The following is an 8,698-nucleotide window of genomic DNA, read 5'->3' as shown; positions in this document are numbered from 1 at the left end:
TACCGTATGACACACTGTCCGTTGCAAACTGCTGCAGCAACATAACTGTATTTCAAGAGTTGTTGATGTAGGCCGAGTAATCTTTCGGTGATCAGCAGTTGCTTTTTTTTCTTTTTAGCATACCGAGCAAAATTTACGTGAATAACTCTACAGAGGCGTGCCCATCGTGCAATAAAAAAAAAAACCCACTCTCTAACACACCGAATGGGAATGCCAAGACAGAATGGCTGTCCCCAAAATCAAAAACCCTGATGCGGAGCAATGGGAGACACTGCTGGCGAGCGACCGACCACATCGGTCTTGTTCAGCAGGCACGCAAGGCAGCAGAAGCTGTTGGAGCCGTGGACCAAGCGTGCCACCCGTGCTGAACACAGTCGGGGGCTGTGGCACGCGTCACAAGACTCCGGTGGAGTGCCGCCCAACCTTAGCTCTCCACAAGAGGGGGGGGGGTGTGCTCACTAGGCGACCTAAAATGGCCTAAGCTTCCAATGGCCATAATGGCGTATTGGCTGTACCAGTGCGCGTAAATAAACGCGATTGATGATTATTGGTATTACTTGTAATAATAATAATATTATTATTATTATTATTATTATTATTATTATTATTATTATTATTATTATTATTATTATTATTATTATTATTATTATTATTATTATTATTATTATTATTATTATTACTGCGTGACTCCTACCAAGCAAAAAAGACCGGTAAACAAACTTTTGTCCAGTCCAGTCCAGTCTTTGCTTACACCGTCTTCTTATGCAAAACCGACCAAGTTGTATGCAAACAATTCAGTCAATCAGGAGATTCGAAACGTCGCGTACGTGTGGCAGCGCCGTCTGCTGAGCAGTTCGGTTGGGCGAGAGGGAGATGAGGAAGATGCAGGGAATAATGAAGAGAGATACGGGAGGAGACGGAAAAGAGGAAAGAGAGGCGTCGTGGCCGGCTCCTTCTTTTCGACTCCACAAATGGCAGAACGAAGGGGGCTCCGCGCGTGAAGTCGTCAATATGCCTGTCACAGTCCGCGCGGGCTGCCTCCCCCCGCCCGTTCTTTTGTGGCTCTTTAGCGCAGCCGGAGCGGGGAGGCGACGCGAGCGTCTTCATTTCCTTGAGTCCCAGCGACGACGACGGCGAGGAAAGAGCGTTCTCCAAGAAGGCGGCCTCTTCTTCTGAATCGAATGAGACCGGGAGGCGGGCGCCTGCCGCTGGAATCGCCGATGAAGGCGGCTGCTGCCGGCCGGGGAGACGGAGGGAGAGACGCGGCGCTCGCCAAAGGAAACGCAGTCAAGAACGTTCGAAATGGGTCCGCCTAAAGAGGAGGGCAGATAAATAAAAATGTCGCGCGCGCTAGGGCTTCTCGGCTTCTTCTTGCCCGTGTGCTCGGTCGGCGAGCTGGCCGGCCGGAGCGCTGGCGGCAAAATGGTTTCCGTGTTGCCAAAGGCGGCGCGTGCGCGCTGCCCCTTCTTGCCTCCTTTGATTCGCGAGGCCGCTGCGTCGGCGTGCTATTTTTTCTCTCGCTCACGCGGCTCCGTCGAGGCTTTATATTTTCTCTTTGCGCACCCTACACCGATGCCGGCTGCGAGCTTGGGCCCGTTCGCGTGATTCAATTTCTGTAAATTCGAAAAGAGGGCGGCGAAGGTGGCGGCTACCGTTGCTGCCTGCGCACTAGTCCTCGGCCGGCTGTCTTGTTTCAGGCTTCCCGGCGCTCTTTTGCTTCTTCTTCTTCTTGGCGCATTCTTTTTTCCCGTCCCCCCTCCCTATCCGCTGCCTGTCTCGGCCAATAAGGCCAGCCGGGAGAACGGGCAGCGAATGGCATCTACTGTTTCCAATGCCCGCCATGCCGCTGTCCCTACGCCTCGTCGCCTCGCCGATGGCTCGAGGAACGGCTGCTGGGCCGCGCAGCTTGCGTCGGCTAAACTCGAAACTTGGCACGTAGCGTTCGGACAAAAATATTTGATTCGCATTTGAGCCGTTGTGTGCTGGCGCTGACGACGTGTGATATCCGAAAGAGGTGCACTTGATAACGTTTCATGGCTTCCATTGTTGTTTTTGCTGAAACAACGCGATACGTTAGCACAAAAACGGCTTCAGACATTTTTTTTGTTGTTGTTGTTGGGGTACGTACCACGTAACGGACGGGATCGTGGCTTCGCTTTTCACGTGAACACTAGTGTGATGTTATAAGATTAGATGGGTTCCCACTGTTTGCACAAGGTGGGGTGCAATGATCAGTGCGATCCTACGCGACCCAACTCATCTTCAAATTTTGTCGCGCTAGTTAATTTTTTAGTGCCTGTTAGTTGCGAATGCTAAAAGTAAAACCCAAGCCCTGCTGGTTTCACTGTGGGATTCATAACCACCAGGCCACGATTACACTAGTGATTTTGCACTGGCACCTCGCTGTTTTTCATATATGATTTTCTAAGCTCTTTGGAAGTCTAGAAGGTTGAGAATTTGTAGATTTTGCTTTACATATAAATAGAGCTAATCGATATGACAAAAAGAGAGACAGGGAGAACACCCTCCGCTTTGCGCTTCTGGAGAGTCTTCTGGTATCGAGAAGAAAACTACCCCGTGATCCAGGCACCTTGCTGGTACGCCCACAACAAGACGAGGGCGAAACCTGTAACATCTTTACCTCATACAATATCGCTGCGCATGCTGACTTAATTTGCGGTGACATTTAACGTGCCGATATAGAAATCTCACCAAGCCATGCTTGCATGAATATAACAACGTCGTCATCAAACCATCTTGTGTATCCCCGTATATCGCTTTCAAACCGTTTCAAGAAGCGTGCAGAAGTCTATCTCGCGCTTACAACATTATCTCGACTTCGTCGATTTTTTTATTATTATTGAGCCCTCGTTGGCGACATAGTTCCGTCTGACCACTTTCCCGTCGTGTACTTTTTGGCCTGTAGTCGTGTTCAGCTCGTCATCGTTTGCTCGCCGCACCCAAACAAGCGCGCTACCTGCCGGAATGATAGGAGGGACTGGTTTCGTGTCGCAGCTTCGTTCATCGCGTAGGCAGCGCAGTGTGTCGAGAGAAGTTAGCTTGAGTAGTGTTCGTTACCTCGCTTGAGTAACAAGAAGTGTCGTCAACATTTCACTGGCGCGCAGACTATAGGGTCTCCACACTCTAAACGTTTTTTCCACCCATATACTCCCTAGAGGTTCTTTTTCGCCTGTCCTCTAGTGATCCTCCTTGTAGGAGTTTTTTTTACTACATGGAACAGGGAGGTTTTGTTTACCTCCTCAAAACAGGGTGTTTTTAGGTGATAGAAAGGAGGTAGTTAGGGAGTGTTAAGAAATGTTAGGGAGAATTTAAGGAGATCAAAATGGAGTATTCTTTGCTTCCTCAAGGCGTTTTTAAGTGATGTTTATGGACTTTTTAGGCGGTTGAATAGGAGCCTATTATGGCTCCCTTGGGAAGTACTTATGTTAATTTAGGGGCGTTTTGAGGAGGTTCAAGGGAAGCATTTACTTCTTTGGCATGGAGTTTTACGTTTTGTAGGCCTCGCGAGGGGAGTTTTTAGGAGGTTCAAGGGAAGCATATATTTCTTTTGAATGGAGTTTTGCAAAGTTGGGGCGGTTTTGTAGGCCTTCCGAAAGGAGTTTTTTCAAGGCCACAAGGGAGAGTTTCTAGTTCCCTGCGGGAGTACTGATTTCACACGGTTTTTCTCGGTTTCAGGTTTATTTCAAACGAACTTTCGCATACAAGTTTACATGGTACATGGTGTACACAAGGAGGCTCCGAAATAAAAACTTAGGGCGACCTCCTATAAGAAAGCAAAAATGGTAAATTGCTAAAAACACGCCAGTTAGGAATGGAAGACAGCAATAGAATGCTAGTTGAACAAACCGTAGAATTAATATTACTACAAGAACTGGAAATACGCGAAAAACAAAGATAGGCGCAAACACAACCACATGGTAAGTGAAATCATTATATAATAATAGCGGATCGAGAACGCGTCAGTACTTATCAGAACTTATCAGAACGCATCAGCACTCAGTACACAAAGTGAAAAAAAATGGTTGCAGTGGTTTACAACAACAAAACATTTTCAGTTGGTGGTGAAATGAGCGATCTGTGTGCTAGTTGAACAAACTGTAGAAACAATATTACTACAAGAACTGGAAATACGCGAAAAACATATAGGCACAAACACAACGGCATGGTAAGTGACATCATTATATAATACTAGAGGATTGAGAACACGTGAGTACTTATCGTACGCATCAGTACTCAGTACACAAAGTGAAAAAAATGGTTGCAGTGGTTTAAAACAACAAAAAATGTTTTCAATTGGTGGTGAAATGAGCGAGAGCTGTGTAACGATTTGATATGGAAAGGTAACGAGCATTTTGTAGATGGTAAAGGCACAAGAGATAAATGATGTAGGAGACAGACAGCAATGAGATGGCTATGGATAAATGAGTAATATAAAGAACGAGAAATATGCTGCGGAAAATACCAGTGCGTTTTGATAAAGACACAAATGCGCCAAGAAAAGTGACCCAGTCTGAGGGGTTAATTGCAAGGATATAGAACAGAATGGGTGGTATCGCGACAGCTTCTTCAGAGTGAGAAGAAGCAGCCATGTAATTCGTGTTTTTCCGATAATTTTTAGTTGATTCATTTGGCACCAGTTGCCAACATTAGTTAGAAAATTGTTTCAAGTTATATTAGTTGGTTAATATTATTGCTTCACTAAAAGATAGCTGTATTATCAGCATACAGAAGGGCCCATCAAATATCCCCTGTTCAGTAAAAAAAAAGAAAACGTCAGAAACATAATACGAAATTCTTTAAATTACTATCCAATGATTACAGGATTGAAAACAAATAAAATATTGGTGAGGGATATCGATGCGATAAAGGTTAATTAGTTCTAAATCCTTCACACGTGGTTTGGTGCTCGCAAGGTCGAAAAAGACATATTCCACAAACGTTAGAGCTCTGTGTGCCTTCTTGGGATATTGAATGTTGAAAACCCAGAACGATGCAAACAGACTACACAGTCCTCCCAGTAAAGATGATGCAGTCAAGACACTCTGGCCATCGATGCGGAGGCTAATTTCCCCGTTCGCGGAATGCAGGCAGGGAGTCAAAGGAACATCTACCTGAAAAAGCAAAAAAGAAAAAAAAATGCCCCACATGTAAAATTCAAAACAGACACTATGGTTAAATGAACTTAATAATTCGGTACAGTAATAAAATTGTTATGCCAGGTTCCCTGCGAAGATTCAGTACTTAAATTAGGAATGCAAAGGCTTCATAAAACCAAGTGCCAGTACATTAACCATGGTGGCTTTTGCAGCAATAAAAAAGATATTACTTCCGCACAATATACTCGAGCACAACTTTAAATGATAGTGAAGTTAAAATGCAAGTCTCTCTAGGTTGATAGATTAGCTCACGGAGAACACTATTATACCCCTCTTACACCTGGCATTTTTTTTAAATAAGGTTGAAACTAGCAAAAACACGTTTTCACCGGAAGGGCTTAAGTGGCCTGACGCGCACAACTTCTTTCTTGGCTGCCGCTGGATGGTGCTACTCGTCCATACTTGGGGTGGCAGTACCGCTTTCCAAGGGAGCATGCGAGCTACGCATGAGAAAATCGTTCGACGCCAAAACTTGCGGGGCCTCAAAAGGCCAATGTTTTTCTTCAGTGAAGGGTAAATACTGATCACAGGTCCAATGGAGAAACATTTTGCTTAGTGGTCTCGAACGGCAAATGACAGGGGAGTTTGGGGAAGCATGAGCGATTTGACCGGAACTGACCAAACTGCTTGGTACGTGGTAATGTTGTATTCAGTTGCTTGTATACTGCTATTAATCACCGCTGCTTCACTTGCTGCCGGTTTATCCTGATGCAAACAGCGACTGCAGTCATGTTTGCGTCACGTTTGATGAGCAGTTGAACAGCGATTTCTCAGCACTTAAGGCATCTTGGCACTAAATCAATGCTGAAATGGCTATGCGGAGGTCCGACTTCCGTTTGAAATCAACTTGCTGGTTGTATTCAATGACCCTTTAACAACAAGTTACCCTTATGCCTCATCACTGCAACCGATTGTGCCTCCGTGTGGTGCAAAGTGTGTTACTGTGATTATTTTCAACGTGAAACGAACCGTTTCTGTGATTTGTAGGACTGATTCTGCTATTAATTACTGCAGTGACAACAAGCTATGAAAGAAAATCCCGCCATCTCCACGAAGTGAATGATGATGAGAGGGGCGAATCTAAAATGCTTATCAGCAGACAATGTGACGCATTAAGTGCAAGCTGCTTTCATAGTGTGTGCATTGACATTAGGATATGGCCCCCTGGCAGAATGATGCGCTGCGCGAGATTTTGCCGTACCTAAAAGGACAGGCAACTCATTTTTACGGAGTATAGGATCTGTAAAAGGGTTGCGAGTTGGGCGAGTTGGTAATTATGCATTGCGAAAAATAAACTGCGCGCACATTAACGAGGACAAGAACACATGAAGACGGCACAAGCGCACACTCGCAACTAGTTTATTATTGCACAATTCAAAGCTTTATATGCCCAAGCGCCCAATTGCCGCGCCCCCAATGCGTCACAGTTCTCGGCGCACTCAGCCGAAAATACTAAAAAACCGTAACAACAAAACCACAAAACGAACTTTGAGGCGTACGAAAGGCGAAAAATCAGCAAAGATAACCGCATCATACATGGATGAAGACCCCCCTCCCACCCCCAACACGCATTCCCAGAAGAAGCACCGAAATAGCGCTCAATGTGCGTCTAAATATGCGACTTCTCGATTAAGCAGGGCGATAGGGGATGACTGATACATTCGGAACCAGCTTTTCTGATGTGGCTGGCTTCTACAATTTCTCGCGTTTGCTGGTTCTTATGTCGCAAAAGGATGGCTGTGCGCTCAAACACAGGGACACAATCAGGTCTGCATGCGCGGTAATGAGAAGATAAGTGGCTCAGGTCACGTTGAAAAATGAAAAAAAATATACGGTACTTTTAGACGTCGTACGCTCGAGCTTGTGACAACGTACCCGTGTGCGGCTCTGTCCTGAAGTTCGGAGAAATGCAGGCGGGTTGTGTTATATTTCTCGTCTTGCATTACGCTTTCTTTTATATATTAGCGCCCTCTTTCCCGATCTCTCTACCTTCCTTCCCGCTTCCGTCTGACTGCGCTGATTTTCGCCAGCACGAAGTAACCGTCACGTTGCTTTGAAACGACGCCGCGCGCGACAAACGATTTTATCTCGAATGCCCTGTTACAAACCGGCCTACAAAAGTATGCGAACGCATACCCCAAAACCCACAAACAAGTAAAATAATACGAGTGTGCGCTTTTTTCTTTGCCCGTGCGTGTACGAGCTGTGAGCGGCACGGGTACCCGGGTACTTCGCTGTTAACCCTATCCAAACGTTTGACAAACGCATCGACTGATGAAAGACCACTTACCAGCGAGCTGTCCACACCTGTCGCCGTATCCAAATGCTGTTTGCGGCTGTTCCTCGTGTGACAGGAGCACATGAAAATCTTTCCACCAAATGGCACTACTAGTCCTTCACAAATACGAAAAAACGACGGCCCAAGGCGAGGCTTGAAGCTCCGGCCGCGCCGAGTCACCGGCCGCGCTGCGTTGATACACACACAGAGGTTGTTTACAGGTTTACATCCGGGCAGCCAGTCGTGCCGCCAGGGCAAGTTGAGTCGCTGCAGTCGGGTGCGTTGGCGGGCTGGCACGAGAATTTAAATCGTCTATGTATGCGCAAGCAAGCGAAGCAGATGAACATTGCAATTGTTTGCAATGGCGCGAACTGCCTCTTCGTTAGCAGCAGAGTTTGACAACACCTATCGCCAAAATAAACAGATTGAGACAACGCGGCCGCGCTCTCTGCCTGTGATCGCGCTGGTTGAAGCATCTATACGGGTATACGTACGGTATTGGTTTTGTAGCTGCGTGCAACCGTCGCGTCCTGCTCACTCGTTCTGATTAGCATTAGGCCACGGTTGAAGTGCTGGTGCACGGAGACAACAGAAGACTAACATGGCGACCGCCCGCTTGAGATTATTACCTCAGATAGGGCGTTTATTGTGGACGTGGTAGTATATAAGGAACGGAACGCCATCTCACAAATGGTGTTAAGTAGTTCTAAATCCTCCCTTTTGCTACCTGGATGGGCAACGGTACTACCATGGAGGTTCGTCCACTTCTTTAGATCATGCCTAGGGAGTACATTTTTTGCTATAGGTACTTTTCAGGGCACATTACTTGATTAAAACTCCATTTCCGGCTAGTTTGCGTTTACAGTGCATAGCTGTAGGCGCAACTTCGCACTGCCCTAATAAGCTGAGAGGCGTGTCTCTCCCATTCGTGCACACGTGGTTTCGGTTTTGTCACACGACCCTTCAGCGCGTGATATCGTGATGTCTTACCTGTGTGCACTTTCGTTATTTGGTTAGTTGCCTTTTGGTTTAGTCGGCGGGTGGCTCCCGGCGCAGGTCGTGACGACGTTGTCGCTTTTCACCCACTCAAGTGGCTGGACTGCGGGAAGCCTGGCGCGGCTGCCTCGTTATGCCAGCGGCCCGAGCCAGCAGCGCGGGCCCTATCCCTCCTCTTTCCCCTTTCCGTCCCGTCGGCGCGGCAGTAATTGGGTCGGTCGGCGAAGAACAAATCTCTCCGCAGTGG

At 46.8% G+C, this 8,698-nt stretch overlaps 1 long non-coding RNA gene across 1 annotated transcript; it reads right to left on the bottom strand.

Moving 5' to 3' along the window:
* Positions 1-4,886: 4,886 nt before the first annotated feature.
* LOC144180441 (uncharacterized) lies at positions 4,887-8,298 on the bottom strand. The gene is made up of 2 exons (XR_013324417.1): positions 7,468-8,298; positions 4,887-5,132 (listed from the first exon to the last, which is right to left on the bottom strand). It is a non-coding gene; the product is annotated as an uncharacterized LOC144180441 (long non-coding RNA).
* Positions 8,299-8,698: the final 400 nt, after the last annotated feature.

Source organism: Haemaphysalis longicornis, unplaced genomic scaffold (genome assembly GCF_048455015.1).
Source record: "Haemaphysalis longicornis isolate Haplotype H1 unplaced genomic scaffold, Haemaphysalis longicornis Haplotype H1 scaffold_4, whole genome shotgun sequence".
Taxonomy (NCBI): domain Eukaryota; kingdom Metazoa; phylum Arthropoda; class Arachnida; order Ixodida; family Ixodidae; genus Haemaphysalis; species Haemaphysalis longicornis.
Note: the sequence above shows the minus strand (reverse complement) of the source record. Positions and strands in the feature narration are given on the sequence as shown.